Raw genomic sequence first — 18,338 nt, forward strand, 5'->3', positions numbered from 1 at the left:
AATAATTTATAAAAATAAAAACGTTTTTTGGACTACTTAATTTACGTGTACCTATATAATTTAAAAATCGGGGCCCTGATGCCTGTAAATAAACTTCTATAATAGTTATATGATTTCAGCACCCTCTATTTATTTTTTCAAGTCATGACAATGTAATAAACACCATGTGAGTAAAAACAAAAATGAAAAATAATTGTGTAGGCAAAGCCAGACTATCGCGTGAACGTCGTCACCGGTTGGAGCGTCGCGGGAAAATCGTCGGCGGCGGGTTCGGCGGTATTCGCGCGCGACGGTACGCTGTTATGTTAACAGCGTCGGTCCGTGGTCGGCGCCGGTGCTGTGGTGTCGTCGTTGCAGCGTTGTCCCGGTGTTTCTCGTTCAACGTGCGCGCGTACGTTTTTTCGCGGTTTTCGTAAATATTTTTTTCGTCATTCAAATCCTCATGGTTCGGAATACAAATAATAACTTCGTCGTATAATATATAATTTATGTATTATACAAATTATATATTCTTTCGAACTGCAATTTCAGCCAATCGTCTGGTTTGCGATAAAACGTATTTAAATATTTTATCTTTTGGACGAGTGTACGCTGCCACCACCGTCGCAGTCGGAGTGTTTTGGTTCTTGTTATCATATTTGTGCCATTGTCACGAGTTCCGCGCGTCCTCCACGTGGCGGCCGTTTAAGGACGTACAGGTAAAACACGTCCAGGTTCTAGGTCATCGTAGAATATAGAAAAAAAGTAGTAGTAGAAAACTAGAATACAGCATCTTATGGGTGTTGGTGAAATACATAATAATCATTAATTAGCCAATACGAGTTCAACTCGGTGGAAAAAAAATATAAATTAGTACGGTTTTTCTTTTAATGTAATGACATTCGGTATGTTAGACGTTTAAAAAGATTATGTTGTTATGTAACATGTTGTTAACATTAAATCTTGAAAGTTCATGTATCATAAAAAAACATTAAAATTATTTTTTTGTTTTAAATTGAAATGAATTTTAATAGTGATAGGTAGGATAAAAATAAATTTTATATACCTAAATAAAATTATAAATCGTCACATTAATAAAATTACTTGATGAAAACTCAAAATTATTATAACAATAATTAATTATTACCAAAATATTAATATAATAGTATGCGTTTAAAGATCATTCAAAATTATGCAGTAGGTACGTAAATATCCATTGTACCTACGCATAAATTAGTCTATACGATTTGAAACGTTGCTGTTCTAGCCATTTTTCGGATTAAGAGCATCTAAATGCATGGGATTGTTTAGCTATTATCATTATTTATATTAATAGTGTTTAAAATTTGTACCTACCTAACTGTTTCAAATTACTTGTAATGGTTATACATTAAAACAAATAGTACGCCGTTGATTACTATGAGTATAATCGTTTTTATTATTTGATGTAGACCACGGCTTTAGATAGAAAAAAGTCGTGATGTAGAAATTTATGAAACAATTTACCTACGTTACGCGTACTATTCTACTTTACTGATTTAAATTAATCCAATTCTGTTAAATAAAATACTATGTCACATATGTAGGCATAACTCATATAGTAATGCAGTGGTACAGTGGTGAATAGCCAGAAGGTATTGTACATTTAAGTGATTTCTATAGTTTTGTCATACGTAGATACTGTGTATCGAATATAATATACGTTAAATGTTTTAAGTACTCACGAAGTCACATATAATATTTTTAAATTAAGTACAAAAAAAAAAGGTAAATGGTTTTTTTTGTCTAACTATCTGATTTTGTCAATATTGAAGTTAAGATGTCTAAAAAAACCTGTGTTTATATATTTTTAAGGCTTTTTGATTACAGTATGAATTATTTAAGAAAAGCATTATTTTAAATTTTCAATTTCAGCTATCAAAATTGGCCACTTTGTACATTTCTAACTGTAAAATTGTTTGCAAATTTTCGTGATTTTATTAAAATTTCAACTTCAAATGCTTATAAATAAAAATCGTGTCAATGTATCCTTAATTTTTTTAAAAAGCTATTACAGTAACTACTTATACTTGGTATTAAATTTTTAAGCTTTTTGACTCAGCGATAAATTGTTTATAGACATTTATACAAAATAACTAAAAAAAATGAAATGTCTATAAATAGTTTAAAAAGTAAAAATATTTTGAATATTTTGTTATGTATCGAATATACTAAAATAAATGTCTGATGAGAATTTCAAATATTTACTGTTACAATAAAAAAAAGATATAATATTTTGCGTAAATATCCTTATTTTTTTTTTTTTATATTTGGTTTTTATGAAAAATACCAATAATTGTTTAATTATAATTTCATAAGCTACTTATTAGATACAATATTGTTCCAGAAACCATCTTCAAAGATGTAAGTCAAAACACCAATACTATATAATTCTAAAATAGAAAGGGACGACAGACACAAAAATGTTCAACATTCATCATTGTAAAATAAATACTTTAATAATTCCACTCAGAATTTAAAAAATATTAAAGATTTAGAAATTTAGAAATTGTATTTTATTAGTGACCTAATCAATTTAGTTATCACTGGTCGATAACCAAAATAAAAAGATGATATTGTGAACCAACTCACTGATTGAAAATTAATAATATGTAGGTTCCAGTTTATATTATTTTTTAATCCGGCTGCCCGATATTCATAAAAATCTGTAATAAAAAATGGTAAACCAAAACCTTATTGTAATTGTGTTAATAATGAGTCCTATTTTATATTAACCTAGAATGTTTTATTTTTAAATTAACACGATTGCACATAATTTTGTGTTCAATAAGTTTATTGAAGTTTGTTTTTTGTTTTAATTAAGCATTAATATCCAATATTTTGACGAAAGCAAATAATTTTTCTATTATTTATTTGACATGGAGTAAAGTACATATATAGCGATATATATATATGAGTATATTTAAGTATATATGAAATATGATGATTAATATTTATTGTTTAGTACTATTTGTTTTTATAAAGGTCAACCTATTAAGTCAGAATTTATAAAATGTATTCAATAAATAGATAATCAGTAGATCATTGAAGAATCAAATAAAGTTGGTATATAAAAATTTAATAGTACGTTTATATTTATTATTTAAAAAGTGCGCGCGACTTACCTCATTGCTCAATTATATTACTTTAAAATATTAATTTGATAATAATTATTGCGTAGTGAAAAATAGTTTCAGCCTTTCAAGTTATTGATTTTATGTTTTTTTAACTATGAGATGTAATTCCTCACAATCTAATCTAGTTAGGTTTTAACATTTGTTTTAATCGATGGCGGTTTACTCATTTTCTTTGTTTAAGTTTCTTTATTGTATTTTATAGTATTAACAGTATTGTAATGATTTTTAATTGGCGTGTAGTACTTTTAATAAAATAAATATTTATATGAGGTAAATATATACCTAGTCTTATTTAGGTAGAGTTTATTATTTTAGTTTATATTGTCATTTTCGTTGTAATATTATTAAATATAAATTATTTAAATTTAGTGGCTATACATTTTAACAGATTATTGTTCGTGTACTTCATATCCATAATTTGACCGCGTAAGATTGTTATAAATAATAAGAATAATAGCAACCGAGAATTCGCATTTATTTCTATAAACAAAATAACAGCTAGTAGTTGGTTAATGGTTATGTTTATGTTGTATACCAGCTTGAGTTTAAGATATTCATATTTTGGAGCACTTGGTAAATAATTGTTACATGTTGTACAACTATCAATATTACGTATAATACATTTTATAATATTCAAATATACTTTGAATAATAAATAATAATTGACTATAGAAATCAAAATAATAATTTATATTATTTATTAATAAGATATTTTATATTTGGTTTTGAATGGATATATCAATAATTTCTTGGGTTTGTTGACCAAATAATCAGTTTCCTTTCAGCAAGATATAATATTAAAAGCAAACCATTGTTCCTCGGACAATCATTTATTATGTTTAATACAATTTTCTATAATATATTAAATTAATATGTATTTTAATATTGCAACACAACATTTCAATAACTATATTTTTTATAAATATATTTATAAGTACTTATAGTGTGTATATATAATTATCAATTCATCATTAGAAATTAATTTTTATAATTTACTAAATAAGTAATTACGTAATATTTTATTACATTTTGATATTAAACTACACATTAATATAATAATATGTATTTAAAATGTTATATGAAACTTCATGTTTTGTGAAACCATCAATACATTTCTGTTGTTTAATTTAGTAATTTTGAAAACATACAAATTAAAAAAAATCTAGTTAAATAAAATTCGATGGTATAACAATAATAAGCAGGTATACATTTTTTAAATAGGTATTTTTACACTCAAGTATAAACAATTGCATGTTGTTTTCAAATAATTTTAATTTAAATGTAGGTAAATGTTTGTTTTTTATACATTGTAGATGATTATAGATTATAAATCATTATTGAATTTATTTATAACCATATAATAACATAAAAAGTACATATTTACCTACTACGTACTGACCGCGGACTATAAATGCTTAATTGAGTAATAAGTAGAAAGGTTGTTTATATTTTTAACAGTAATTAATTATAAAAATACTACACTTTAAATTCAACGTCAAAGTCACAAATTCTGTTAGTGATTTTTCCGGAAAAGTTAAATATTTTTTTACCAGTGTAATTAATAATCGTATTATATTTTGTTTTTAGGCACTATTTGTTATTTATTTGTTCTAGTTACAAATTTGAAGTATGGTTTGATTTGAAATGAACATTTCCTTATAAAATATTTTTAAATTGCCATATCTTATGAAAGGCTCATCAACATTCCACTTTTAACGGAAATTACATTTTCTTATTCTCGTGAACCAAAAAATTGTGTTTGTAGATGGGTACCAGTTTGGGCTAAAAGAGAAATCGTTAAATAACAAATGCAAGGTAGGTATTTAAAGGTTGGCTGAATGTTTCAATATTTGTCATAATACATGCTCAAATATAGAAAGACGAAGAAAATATAATTGCCATTAAAATTTAACTACTGTATTGAGATTAGGGTTTTATAATGTATATTTAAACAAGATGTATTTATATTTATGATAGCCATGATTATTTGAATGTTGTATACATTTATTATTTTATACAGTTTTAATTTAAATCATTGTTTTTTTTTCCCAAAAAATATTGTTAACTATTTTACATAGTTTTATAATGGTTGATAATCAGTGAATAGTTTAAATAGTACCTATATAGTTATTTTCTTTATTTGAATGTACAAAAAGAAAAAAAACACAGAAACAGTACAGAGAAATAATAAACATTTAGGCTCAACGTGGAACAAGTCAGTGTTATAATTTACAAGATATATTCTATTATAATTATTATATTTTTAAAAGCAGAATAATCTGTATGAGTTATTCAATTTTAAATCTTGTTATACTTAAAATTTATATGACTACATTAAGTTATGTAAGGTAACTATATAAATATAATACTTATAAATATAATTTATAAGGATAGTTAAGTTACTAATAAAGAATTCAAAATTGTAACCGAGTAAGTTATAAACTTTCAAGAAAGAAACTCACTTGGTAGTTACAAAGTTTTTGATTTCTGTAACTTTAAAACTAGTTACAGTCCAGCTTTGAAATCAATGATAATTTACCACATTTAAAAGTTATGCTCATTTATATACTATGTATTGTTAACATGCAATTACTGTTTATAGCTTTTTTTAAATATTTATTGAGTTACTAATGACATCGGACTATTTTAATTCTTAAATTACAAAAATATTTTATATGAATGAATATAGCTATATACAAACAAATGTATTACATTAATATTTTATACTACGATTGTTCTACAATTCAAGAAGGCTAAATTAATAAGCTAGTGAATCTAATTTATTAATTACTTTAAATTATAAATTCTAGTTAGAACAACCCTATTATTGTATTATACTGATATACAATGATAATATTATAGATAGTACTATGTATAATATATAAATATTAAAATATACATATAAAATAATGTTTAAAATTGCATTATGTATTCAGAATTTTTGTATTTAAGTTAAACAAGGGATAATAATAGTGAATAATAATATTTAAACCAAAAGTAGGTTTTTATAAACTTTTTTAGTTTTACAATCTTCTTAACAAAAATGTTTTTTTAATAATCACATAAAAGTGTATCATTGTATAATACTAAATTTAAAATAATGACTACTGAATAAGTTTTAGTTAAAAGCTATTTAAAAAATTGAGAATTAAGTTTTAAATACAACAAGAGTGAGTTATTTAAAATAGGTGTTCATAAAATACAATCTATTAAATAGAAAATTTAAATTCAATACAGTGGTTCTTCTTAGAAATTGAAATGCAGCCATTAATATAGTAACTATCCCTATTATTGTATTATTGTTTATGTTGGATATCCAAATTTTTCAAATTTTTAAACTTGGTTTTGGAATAGTATACCAGCAGTGTGTATATGTATTATCCGTGCCTAAATCTTATTAAAACACAAATGAATTACATATCATAGGGTTTTAAGGAATTGTAAGTTAGGTAGGTTCTTAAATCGATTTCACTTATTTAAATGTGATTTATAGTGCACATATTAAATAATAATAAAGTCGAAGAATTGGGAAATAATTATTTTAATAAATGAGCAAGAATTTTATTGGTTTTATTTGTGTTTCAGCACGCGTGTTATAATTATATTATATTGCGGTTATTGTTTTAAATTGGAATTCATATTAATGAAATTTAAAAAAAATGAATATTTAATTTAAAATTGAAGTAAGTGACACAACACTCCTAATATTTATACTTTTAGTTTGAATTTATTATTTTCCGTATGTTTTAATTATATTGAATTTTTGTCGATCGAGATTTTAAATTAAACAAGATTTATATATGTTAGAATTAACATAATATCTACCATACCGTAACTATATAATTTAATTTTGGAAATATATACTATTTTCAGATGTACAAAGTTTTAAAATTTATTTAAAAAAAGTTTGAATAACTTAAAAAACCCAAGAATATAAATATTTTATAATGACAGTTATAATTTATTAAAAATGTTTGATAGAATACAGAGTATGGGTAGTTAGGTGCTCGTAACGTTTTGCTCATTTCGTCACATGCCAGTTTTGTGTTTAATTTTTAATCCACATTAGGGCTATATGACATTTTCTAACATATATTCTAAAAAAATACATAATTTGATATTCACTCAAGCATAAAATATGTATGAAAAAAATTATAATATTGATGCAAAAAATGTATTTTTAAAATGAATTTAATATGGCTTAAGTATATATATTTTTTATTTGTAAAGATGTCATTTATTTTAACCCTGCATGAAAAAATTCTTAATTTACTACTTCATTAGTTGAATTGTTTGAAAAAGCATAACTACCTAATGTATATGATTCTGTATTCGAGATTTAATTATGTTAAAACATTAAACAAATAAATAAAATTAAATACAAATATTGTCATCATTTGAGCCTAGTTTACATTTTTATAAAATTACATAATTAATCAGAATATTTAATTATTTTTTAATATAAGTAATTTTTTACTATTTTATCAAATACAAATGTATCCTTATATAAATATGTTATTGGTATGTCAGTATATTGTTATATAATAACCTACAATTCAAAATAGAACCAAAATATTATTTAGATTATAATTCAGTTATTTTTCGACTATTAAAAATTGAAAAGTGAAAATTGTAAGTACTAATAAATTTTATATTTTTAATACGTAACAATCTAAAAAATATATAACTTATTGATAAATATTTTTTGAAACGCTTCATTAGAATTTAATATTTAGTTGAAGTTGAACAGAAGTGGCAGTAAAATCACTCTTACAAATAACATTCATATATTTTTAAACGATGGATGTCATTCTGTCAACCCTTTCTTATTGTTGTAGATATCTAGTTTAGACATTTGTCATAATTTGAGTACTTATATTGGATACGTAATATTTAAAAAACAATTTTGTACAAATGCCAATTTGGGATTTTAGTCAAAAGTAGTGACGGTTAGTATTCCTTGTCAGGAATTACGAAATAATTTTCAAAGTACTATATATACTGTAGTATAAAATTTAAACATAACAATAATAATTATTCAAATATCTAGTTATAAAAATACAGGTTTCAGGAACAAATTCTGTCTTCTCGATTGTCCATTTAAAAAAATATATCTTTAGTATATCGTTAGTATTCATCCAATATATTATTATAAAATAATAGAGTTGTAAAAATGTACCATTGTTGAGAGACCTCAAAATATTGTGCTTTCTGGTTCAATTCTATTGAAAACGAGAGAATAAAGAACATGTATGAACAAGAGCATTTTTTTATTTGTTTCCGTTTTTTCCCTATGTATTTACCACCTTGATTATATTTGAACAATATTTCGTACACAGTTTACAATATACATAAATAAATTCATAAAATTCAAGTTTTTTTTTCATTTGGAAGTTGATTTTAAATTACTTAGCGTAGTCTCTATTCTATAACATAGTCGAAAAAATGAGAAATGTCCGATATTTTTTCGATGGAATTACCTACAGTAGTTTTTATTTATTGCAAAAAAACTTTCATCATATTACCTTTACCCTCGAAATCGTGTATAATACAAAACGACTTATTCATATATTAGAACATATTTCAACAAATCGGGTAAGTTTTTCAGTCTCTTGTATGGGCAAAAACTTTCTGATCTCCACGATTTCGACTTATGCAAAAGTTTTGGATTGAAAATAGCATAATATACATATTCGTACTAGAGCACATTTACAGACATTTCTGGCTATAATGACAAAGGTGATGCGTACAAAGTGGGTTGTATTTTGTTGTCTGAGGGTTACAAAACAACGGAAATACTTCAATATGGTCTCATTTTCCGTAACATAGCACACAAATTCGATTCTTCATGTTATTGTTTTTCAAATAAAACGACGTGAAAAATAATGGTTGTCGCTGGACTTTGATATTCAATATTTACTAGAAACAATGTCACAAAAATATGTAATGGATATAACTTAGAAAACCATACTTATAACTTAAGCTCCCTAACTTATGTGACTTTATTTTTTTAGCAGATTCATATGACTGATAACAGTGATAAATGAATAACCGATACTTAAATTCTAAATAATATTTGACAAACACTCATAAAAGAAATTAGATAAAATATAATTTTTATAAATAAGTACTATATGCCTACAGTGTTCTAGATTACATAATTGTATTATATTTTAAAAGATTTATTATTACTAAACTGCATTTATTACATGAAATACTTGAAAAAATAAACTATGATATTTCTTGGCATGAATATCAATTGAATAAATTTATTATTATTTCTTTATCAATGCGTATTGTGTGGGAAATCATTATAAATAAAAACTAAATCAGTAATATTATACTTCACAATATTGTTTAATGATTTTTTTTTAATAAGCAATTAATTTTGATTAGTATATAGTGACCTACCATGACTGTGAGAATACAACAATTTTAAACGAAGTTAAATAAATGATTTCAATCATAAATTTAAAGAAAAATATATGTAACTTAAACAATAGGCATTTATTTTGATAATATTCAATGAATTTTCTAGAAAAAAAAAACAATATTTTTATGACGGGTTTTCTCCGAATACTTAGAACCATTTTCTTTTATTGTAATCAAAAGTTGATTAATAACTGTATTCAGCCAACACAGAGTTTATAATTTCATATTAAGTGGTACAACTTTTCGTTGTACTGAATAGTTTTCCTATTCAATTATTAACTGTGTTTTGCGTTATCAAATAATATATTTTTACTAAAAATAATTTAATAATCTAGTTCACAAACTAATATAAATACTCGTAGTGCTTATTTTAGTTTAATTTAAACATATTACTATCAAAATGTAGTAAGTGAAAAATACTGATGTAGTGCATAGTCATAAAAATGTTTGATATTTGATTAATTATTTTCTATATGTAGAGTATATTTCGATTTTTTTTTTTAAAGTAACTTTTAACATAATAATGAGTTAAATTATTACCGACGACATTATGTAGTTATAATTTATTTTATAGTCATGTTAAGTTAATTTTATTTTGTAAAAATTAATAATTTAATAAATATTATATATATATAAAAAATAACCAAAATAATAGGCAATATAATTTATAATTTTATAGTGAGTGGTATATATTGTGAAAAATAATTTGTAGACTGTCGGAATTTTAACGTATACTTATATTAATTTTCATTGAAAATTCACCCAAACTCAATAATTAAACATTTCTGAACATCAACAATATCACTATATCAGACAAACCAGTCCAACATTTAAAGATACATTGAATTTGATAACGCGTACCCAGTGATCTCTTGAAAAATTTACTTAAATAATGAATAACTTTTGTTAATACAGTGTTCTATCATTGGATATAGTCATCCCTTATTGTAATTTGTTTTCTGTCAGTTACTCTTATATGTATTATGTTTACTTACATTAAATCGTTGTGGTATAGTTTGCCAACTGCATGTCGCTTGGCAAATATAAAACGTTGTCGCGTAAGCCATATTATTATAATTATTAAAGTTCCAGGCAAGTCGCACGGTGCGGATAACCGATGAGATTCAATTTTTGTGTGAGGCACGGTGGAAAACGGACTCATTTCTTAAAGTTTATAGTCAAATACTATATTATATATACCTACCTACGTATGGGCGTATGACAACGGAAAAGTTTATCCCGCATCGGCGTGTCTCGTAAACAATACGCGAGTTTACTTATTATACATTATGTCGACGTGTAGATAAAACACTGCTGCGTATGTCTCGATAGTACTAATGTTTAATATACACATGGATTAGCCAAAATATCATAGGGGAGTATTGTCATGCATTTTTTTCAAGTTTTCCTCGGCGATCCAGTGTATAATAATTGCAATACAAATAAATTCAGTAATAAAGTTCATAATATTGTATTAAGAATTTTTTTATTTAATACGGTTAATTTTATTAAGTAAGTAAATAGTGTGATATGTACTATAACTATTGGCTGCGAAAATACAAATATTTGAAATGAAGTTAAAATAAATGGGTTTAATCATAAATTAAAATAAAATATATATGTAAATAAAGAATAGGCACTTATTTAGATAATATCCAATGCACTTTCTCAAAAATAGACAAATTATATTTTAATAATGGGTTTTTTCAGATACTTAAAATCGATAATTATTGTAAATAATTGTAATGGCTTTTTTCTTTTTAAATTATTTTTTTTATCCGTTTGTTGACAACAAATTATTTCCAAATCGCTTCTTGTGTTACGATCATATTCTAATATAATAGGTGTAATGATAAAGATGATTTATTAACTATTATTATTTTCGAAGTGAAAATAATATTTGTAATGTAATAGATTGATTAAGTATAGTAACTAGTTACCGTATCGAACGGTCCAAAATATTAGTTTAATTTTAGTCAAAAATTACATACATTTGACTGTAATAATTAAAAAGTAGTATCTAATGATAATTGTATTAATAACTTTTTTTTATGAAATTTAATATTAAATTAATTATTTATAATTTATTTATTTAATACATTTAAAATATTAAACTTCTTTTAGTAGTTTAAATATTTAATAGGTTTAATTTAAAATTGCTATTTATTATATAGTACTTTATTATTCTAATTTAATTTAAAAGTGATTTTAACTTTAGTGGTTGCACATAATATAGATTTTGAAAGTTCACGACCAATTTGTATATAAGCCTTAGTAAATATTGAGTTTATTGTAATTAACCCATAAATTAGTTTTAATACGATATAGCATTAAATACCTATGTGCATTTTTGTTTAATTATTTATTACTTGAAAGGTATTTGATAAGATAATTCAGATAATTGTGATACTGTTAAGATGCATTCTGTGGTATGTGCATTTTAATCATTCTTTGATATTATCATTATCAGTTAGTTTTCGTGACTAGTCTCGCATATTGTAGGATTATCTTTAGTCGTTAAACGTCATGTAGTCTGTACAAAGCTGTTAGTATGGTTCTGATAAAAACTAGACATTTTCTTACAATTATCTTATTTTTTTACAACAATTATCGACTATGGTCAAGAAATGTACAGAAACTTAATCCTCACGAAATTCAAATCTATTTATCAAAATATTTGTTGAAATAATGAGTGCGTAATTAAAAATAGATATTATGTTTTAACTTATCTCAATTAATACCTGATTAATTTAATCATTGATTATTTATCGATCATACGGTTTATGTAATGTATTAATTAAATTGACATAAATGTACAATATAAATTTGTACCTATATATATATACATGACTATATATTACTACAAAGTTTATGTGCGTATTACAGTGCGTTAAAATTTTACTTACTAGAAATTGTAGTTCTGTCTATGGATTCTCAAGTATCTGGAATTGTATTAAATTAGATAATGAGACTACCTTCAATAACTTAAAACCAAATATGTGAGTATGGAGCCAGTTATTGTAATTTTTATCTTTATCGCTAAGGTTTCGTGTAAAATCTTTCTAAATGCTATTTTGTATATTCTGTAGTGATTTTCCAATTTAAAACATTAAATACGATTTTTTAACTAATACGGAACCATATGAAATAAATGACGTTTTATTTTGAAGGAGACAATTTTGTATAAATATTTTATCACATACCGTTAAAATCACACAGAGAATAATAACAAAAACAACGTTGTTTTCCCAATTATTACCGTAAGTTGCTTTATGATATTGTGTTAAAAGGGGGAGAAGGTGTAAGTGATACAATTCATTATGATAATTGACCTGGGAAGTCTCTAAGGTTCATATCCTCGACACCTCCCCTCTCGTCTGCTATTGAATTCCATTCTGTGTTACTGTGTAATACGATGTACACATCACTACACGAGTACATTTTATAATGATTACCACTCATCCATGCACAATACATATTCATAATATATAGATATACAAACGCACAATACCATTATTATATATTATTATTATCATTACTACTTAGTGAATTATTATGTTATCATAGTTTCAACTATAATTTTATGATTCATTTTAAAATCATTTCAAATGTTTTTTTATACTTACATATTTATAACTCTTAACAAACTTAAAATAGAGATAATTTTATGTTCCATAAAATGTGGGTTTTATTATATATTTTCCTTATTTTTTCATATTTCATACGTGGTTGTTAGAGAGGATTCAAGAAACTTTTTTTACGTTACGAGTGGAGTTTTTAAGATTCTGAGCGGAGCGATGAATGTATTGACTTTAAAATGATGTGTGTTTTTTTTTTAATCTTTCAGTTTTCTATCAGCCTTGAAGATTAAAGTATTATAAAACTGTAGCTACAATCTTAATTCTCAGTAATTTTCAAAATAATCAAAAAACAAACAAAAAGTTAAGAAAAAACAACGATTTTTACGCAAAACCAGTATTTGACAAAATGACTTTTGTTGTTTTTTTTTTTTTTTTTTTGGTGTAACTCAAAAACAAATAATATACATTTGAACTTTGAACTAAATTTGTATACTATCTTATAAGTTATAGACTATATATATATATATATATATATATATAGCCTGTTCTATGCTTCTATGATCAATAATACAACTTAATCTATAAAAACCATTGTATTCAACATTATATAGTAGCATTAATATTATATATTGCAGCTATATGTACCAGGAATAATAATAATAAAAAAATTAATATGACGGTAGACTGATATAAATTTTTCCGAAAATATTAAGTACATTTATTTTATTATTAGTATTTAATTGTTATAATAATATATATTTATATTTTATACCATAGGTTATATCACCTTACGTAACTCAACATATAATAATATCCTTATGTAAGTACCATTTAATAGTAAAATAGATTTATAGTATAAATAGATAATATTATCTTAAAATAAAAAAAAAATGTCATTGTATATATAAAATTTATAATAATATAATATAGGTAAAATTATAATTTTAACCACTTATAAAAAAGAATCGTGCATATGTGTTTTTAATATTTTTATATAAATATAAGAACAGCTTATGTTAGATATTTTGATAAATTTTCAAGAACTTCGACTTAGAGAAAAATTTTTTATGGACATTTATAAAAAAAAAAATTTAAAAAATTAAAAATTTCTCATACCTTTAAATAGCTCAAAAATGGTCAAAATACTTTAATAAATTATAAAATGATAATATAAAAATTTGGTAAAAATGTCAAGTATTTTTGGTTATTACTACACCAATAAAACAAAAATGATTTTATTGAATAATGGATTTGTGTAAAAGTGCTTGTTTTTCTTGAATTTCATTTGGAGGTAGGTATTCTGTACTATAAAAAAAGTACTGAGAATTTTTATGTTTGACCTATTTAAATTAGATTCAATTTGCTATCCAAAATCACCTTTAAAGTTGAATAATGAAGTATTTTATGGACTACTTATCGTGTACACAGTACAAGTACATATTTTATATATTATATATTATTATTTTATATTCTGGCGTACAAATGCTACACATTTAAAAAATACACAACACGCATTTTATTTTTCATATTTAATGTTAAAATATTGATAAAATTAAAATACAGATTTTGGTTATTTTTCGTTGTAATATTTGTAATTATTTACAGGAATTTGAAATTTATTGCCACTTGGTATAATTTATTATGCGTACTTAAAAAATAAAATTTTTAAACATTCACATTAATTTAAACTTAACTATACTTAACTTAACTTAACTAATTTTAACTATTTATGCGACAAACCTATTCATAACTTTATCAGTATGCCAGTATTGACTTTGTTAATATCTACAAGTAATGTAATCTTAAATAATCTTAAAATAAATATTATATAATTTGTACGATTTTTTATTGACAATAATCATAGTTTAAACTTCCGTATAGACATATAGTTGAATTACCAATGCAAATATAAATTATAAATTGCAATATAATAATTTAATAAAATATCCTCAGAGATATAATCTGACGTACAGTTTCTGCTTTGTATCGTATTTTATATGTTATCATTTATCATTGAATTCAAATTGAACACATTCACTATATCCAATATCCAATGATAAGGTATACTCAACACAGTCTATAAAGCAAAGTGACTTAATCGGTTTTTAGTATATGCATTTTGCAAAACAGTAAATTGAAAATTTATATTTTTAAACTATAAATAAAACTAAGATGATGTATAAATAGTGGCACAAAAACTTTTTTTTATATCAAAAGATGAATATAAGAAAATATAATCTTAACTTTATTACTCATGGCAGTATACAAACTTTGTCCACACAGCACTGCCAATATTAAAAGTCAATGACCTCGTTTAATAAATATGTGATACATAAAAATATTTGTTTAAGTAAAGGTTATTATAAAATCAATGTAGCTAATGCGTGTAATTTATGTGCATACTTCAGCATATCTTTGAAACATGATATTATATTCATTTATAATATTCAAAAATTGGGAATTTAGAAATGTTCGATAGATAACTGTATATATAGGGGTATATTAGTAGTAAAATATTAAGTCAGATTTTATTTTATAATTTTTATGTTTACAAAGAAGAAGAGGACAGGGAACTAAGTCCTATGAAGGTGTAGGACAAAAGTGACTAACCTTATATATTTGAAAATGAAAGGCGAAGAGAAAGAAGAAAATTTAAATAATATCTTCTTTCAAAATGTATGGTTTTTGTTATTCTTTATATATTACTTTTATAGCTAAAATAACTGGTTTTAAATTTTAAAAAAAGTAATAAGAACTTTTAAATTGGTCTCTACTCACCTTAATCACTTTTGAGTCAAAAATAATATTTATTTTTGTTAATTATGGTAACGTGTCCGTTAATGTATGCTACCATGAAAAATTTTTTTTCATTCAAAAAGCTACAAAAAGATTAAAAATTAAAATTTGTAAATCTGTCAAACGAGTATTATTTTAGTTTTAATTTTAAGGAAAAAAAAGTCACCCGCAGAGCTAGTGTTTATTAATAATACGTGTGTTGCAAGTTAGACGATTGCAGACGCGTGTCTGCGAACCAACTTTGACCATTTGTTTCAGTCCGTTTCTTGGTTACGCCAGAAGTTTAGTTTGGCGTATATCAGATGTATTAGTTTTCATTTGTCAGTGGCCGGGAGGCAGGGGTCAAGGGTGGCTACACGCACGCACACTCACACTTAAGTTACTTGGAAATCGGTTTGGAGTAGACGTTTTTGTCTATATAATAATACACTTAGTCGTCGTTTTACAACTGATTGTCTGTACTACAGTATATATACATAGACAATATAGACTTTTGGTCTTTAAGTATATATATATATGTGTGTGTATGTGTGAGTGTGTATACAGTTTCGATCTCTTCACACTTTTACCATGGCCATATATATATTGTATAAACTGCACAGACTTCGGGCTATACGCTATATTATACACGCTGCGTTTGACAAGACGAATAATTCTTCGGGAAAACAGAATCTATCGGTAACGGTGGGTGGTCGGAAAGAGAAGAAGAAAAAAATAAAAGAATGCGAATAGAACGAGAATGGGAAAAAAACACAGAAAAACGTCAATCGCGGAAGCGAAACGATCGTCGTTTGCTCTTGACGGCAGTGGGTGTGTGTACAGTGTGTGCCATCGCCGTCCGTTGACTAATCTTTGCCACGCAGCTTCACAGGCCCAGAATAGATCACATGCATCTTTATTATTATTATTATTATTATTATTACTATACGAACTGTTCATGGTGGTACCAAATAGAAAAAAACCGTCCGCGCGTTGACCTCTCATCCGTCACAGGACTCGTTTGAACATTGCCATTTTTTTTGTTTTATTTTATCTCCTATCTTTTTTTTTCATTTGTTCCCATCCCTTTAACCCTCCTGTATGATATTCTGAATCATATATTAACCTACTATCACGTGCATTGTGTATATTATCGCACAGTGCCCCCCGCGCCACGTAATGCGCTTCTCGAACTTCATTACACTTGCCCGAATAATCTCGAGCTTTCTCGGCAGTGCAATGGTTCGCGTCGTCTGTTAATCAATATTATATAGACTCGGGCTCGGTTTCGATAAAGACACATTACACATGGTCTGATATGAGCACTACGGAGTAAGTGTAGAATAATAGGTATAGGTTGTATATACGACTGTATAGCATGTATTTTTGTGTTCGCGTAAATTTATATAATATGACCCCAAACTGCTATAACGTAACGTAGGTCAACCATTACTATTACATAATATAGTATAATATGATATACACACAAACCTAATATCTATTATATATATAATGTTTTTAGCACAAATATCCCTTATTTGTTCTAGTCTGGCATAATCGTTGGGTTATATACATAAAAAATGTATCAGTTTAAATTGTTTCTAATACATTTCAATAATAACATTATTACGACCACACACGGCGGTTTAGCTAGGCAATTTAGCTACATCACTTTGCCATAGTTTTGTTTCATTTTATTTTATTTTTATAATATTATTTATACAACTATTAATTGCATAATAACATTTATAAATATAATTGAGATTTTGATTTAACAATGCTAGAGTTTTCCTAATGACCATCTAGTTGCTAGTCGTACATATGACCACATAAATTCAATATGAAGTGGATATATTGTATGATGGTCTATATGCTGACAATTCTGCGAAATTGTTTAGTCATTATTGCCATGTTTATAGTATAGTATAGTGTTTAGTAATAAACTAACAATAATTTTTAATTTAACGAATATTTATAAAGGCAATCACGATGAACATGTGTGGGGTAGAATTAAATATGTAACTAGTATGAATTTAACGGGTGTGTGATATAATACAGAAGGAGGTAACGAGTGATATAAAATTATAAAGTAAATATAATTCATATTATAGACGTGAAAATTTTTTATCTCAATGAGTTATTGGATTCCGTAATTATATTGTATCATATATAAGTAAAACAAAATTTAGTCTAATATCGATTTTATTTTATTACTTTTGTATATATCGTATGCATTTTATTTACATCATATATAATAATAAACTTAAAACTTAAAATATTTCAACTTTAAATATATTTTTAGAAATTAATGATAAAATCATCTACTGACGATTTTCCGTGATTAGACTGAAATGATTTTATATTAATCTGATTAATTGATGGATACAACATAGTG

General features: G+C 24.9%; 1 protein-coding gene across 1 annotated transcript in view; it reads left to right on the plus strand.

Annotated features, from left to right (window-relative positions):
* Positions 1-393: 393 nt before the first annotated feature.
* LOC113551068 (potassium voltage-gated channel subfamily KQT member 1) overlaps positions 394-18,338 on the plus strand; it is a 248,930-nt gene continuing 230,985 nt past the window's right edge. Inside the window, exon 1 of the mRNA XM_026953097.1 lies at positions 394-698. The gene's annotated coding sequence lies outside the window, so the exon portion shown is untranslated. The remainder of the gene's footprint in view (positions 699-18,338) is intronic.

This window comes from Rhopalosiphum maidis, chromosome 2 (genome assembly GCF_003676215.2).
Source record: "Rhopalosiphum maidis isolate BTI-1 chromosome 2, ASM367621v3, whole genome shotgun sequence".
In the NCBI taxonomy this organism is placed as follows: Eukaryota; Metazoa; Arthropoda; class Insecta; order Hemiptera; family Aphididae; genus Rhopalosiphum; species Rhopalosiphum maidis.